The sequence below is a fragment of the Notolepis coatsorum genome, assembly GCF_963971535.1.
Source record: "Notolepis coatsorum genome assembly, chromosome: 18".
Taxonomy (NCBI): domain Eukaryota; kingdom Metazoa; phylum Chordata; class Actinopteri; order Aulopiformes; family Paralepididae; genus Notolepis; species Notolepis coatsorum.
In genome coordinates, this window is record NC_140182.1 from 70085113 (window position 1) to 70087612 (window position 2500).

Sequence of the window (2500 nt, forward strand, 5' to 3'; positions counted from 1 at the left end):
TATGGATTCGCTGCCGCTAATGCCGCTATTCACAGTCCTCTCCACACCTCTGTGATAAAATGAAGTCTATCTCACGCTCTCTCTCTCTCTCTCTCATTCACGCTCTCTCTTTCCCTCTCTCTCTCTCTCTCTCTCTCTCTTTGTAGTGTGAGGGCTGTTAGCCAGTTGAGGGTAAGTGATAGAGTAGAGAGCAGCAGCGTGTGGAGTGTGGATAGAGACAACCCAGAACGCCGGCTCTCTTGCTTTCACCCGCCGTCAACACTGATTGATACAAACCCCCTGTCGGAAACCAGACAATCCTCCCGCCGGTAACGCGACACCCGTCTACACCACGACAGGCACAAAGTACTACCGTATAGCCTAGTGCCACGCAATATATTGGGGAGGAAGTCTATGTTGCAATATCGATAGCTGTGCAAAACCCCCCGTCAACAAATGAAATTAAGAGAGAATGTCCGGTCATTATCCATTGTCCATTATCAAACGGAGCAATAACCGATTATTGTCTCTTTTATAAAAAATGTATGTCTGCACTGCTTTTGATCAATTCTCTGCTCAGTTTACGCCTGTGTATATTTATGCCAATTTTATGCTCATTTAGGTCTATTTTATTTCCATTATGTGTACATTATTGCTGTGAAGCACTTTGGGCTGTAATTCTTGTATGAAAGGTGCTATACAAATACAGTTTATTATTATTATTACTCAATCAATCAATCAAATTGATTTATATAGCACGTTTAAACATGACGCTTGTCAACCAAAGTGCTTCACATAGCTAAGCTAAGAACAAAGGAATGGTGTATGTAGCTAAATGTATCCCCGATATGCTGACGAGCCTCCGCTCTCGCTAGGAGAAGCCTTTGCAGCCTCGCTCCCTCTCCACCTGGCTGAGCAGGGACGTGTGATGTGATGCTCAGGTCGAGACCCTCTCCCACGGTCACACGGTGAGATGTCATCCAGAGAGACCCTCTCCCACAGAGACACGGTGAGATGTCATCCAGAGAGACCCTCTCCCACGGTCACACAGTGAGATGTCATCCAGAGAGACCCTCTCCCACGGTCACACGGTGAGATGTCATCCAGAGAGACCCTCTCCCACAGAGACACGGTGAGATGTCATCCAGAGAGACCCTCTCCCACGGTCACACAGTGAGATGTCATCCAGAGAGACCCTCTCCCACAGAGACACGGTGAGATGTCATCCAGAGAGAGACCCTCTCCCACGGTCACACGTGAGATGTCATCCAGAGAGACCCTCTCCCACGGTCACACGTGAGATGTCATCCAGAGAGACCCTCTCCCACAGAGACACAGTGAGATGTTATCCAGAGAGACCCTCTCCCACAGAGACACGGTGAGATGTCATCCAGAGAGAGACCCTCTCCCACAGAGACACATGAGATGTCATCCAGAGAGACCCTCTCCCACAGAGACACGGTGAGATGTCATCCAGAGAGAGACCCTCTCCCACAGAGACACGGTGAGATGTCATCCAGAGAGAGACCCTCTCCCACGGTCACACGTGAGATGTCATCCAGAGAGACCCTCTCCCACAGAGACACGTGAGATGTCATCCAGAGAGACCCTCTCCCACAGAGACACGGTGAGATGTCATCCAGAGAGAGACCCTCTCCCACGGTCACACGTGAGATGTCATCCAGAGAGACCCTCTCCCACGGTCACACGGTGAGATGTCATCCAGAGAGAGACCCTCTCCCACGGTCACACGTGAGATGTCATCCAGAGAGACCCTCTCCCACAGAGACACAGTGAGATGTCATCCAGAGAGACCCTCTCCCACAGAGACACGTGAGATGTCATCCAGAGAGACCCTCTCCCACGGTCACACGGTGAGATGTCATCCAGAGAGAGACCCTCTCCCACGGTCACACGTGAGATGTCATCCAGAGAGACCCTCTCCCACAGAGACACAGTGAGATGTCATCCAGAGAGAGACCCTCTCCCACGGTCACACGTGAGATGTCATCCAGAGAGACCCTCTCCCACAGAGACACGGTGAGATGTCATCCAGAGAGACCCTCTCCCACAGAGACACAGTGAGATGTCATCCAGAGAGAGACCCTCTCCCACGGTCACACGTGAGATGTCATCCAGAGAGACCCTCTCCCACAGAGACACGGTGAGATGTCATCCAGAGAGAGACCCTCTCCCACGGTCACACGTGAGATGTCATCCAGAGAGACCCTCTCCCACGGTCACACGGTGAGATGTCATCCAGAGAGACCCTCTCCCACGGTCACACGGTGAGATGTCATCCAGAGAGACCCTCTCCCACGGTCACACGGTGAGATGTCATCCAGAGAGAGACCCTCTCCCACGGTCACACGTGAGATGTCATCCAGAGAGACCCTCTCCCACGGTCACACGGTGAGATGTCATCCAGAGAGACCCTCTCCCACGGTCACACGGTGAGATGTCATCCAGAGAGACCCTCTCCCACGGTCACACGGTGAGATGTCATCCAGAGGGGTCCTCC

The 2500-nt window shown here is 52.2% G+C and overlaps 1 protein-coding gene across 1 annotated transcript in view; it reads right to left on the reverse strand.

Annotated features, from left to right (window-relative positions):
- Positions 1-2500, reverse strand: part of LOC311245383 (insulin-like growth factor 1 receptor) — a gene marked incomplete at its 3' end in the record, with an annotated part of 52207 nt that overhangs the window by 5828 nt on the left and 43879 nt on the right. The gene's annotated exons all lie outside the window — the stretch shown is intronic.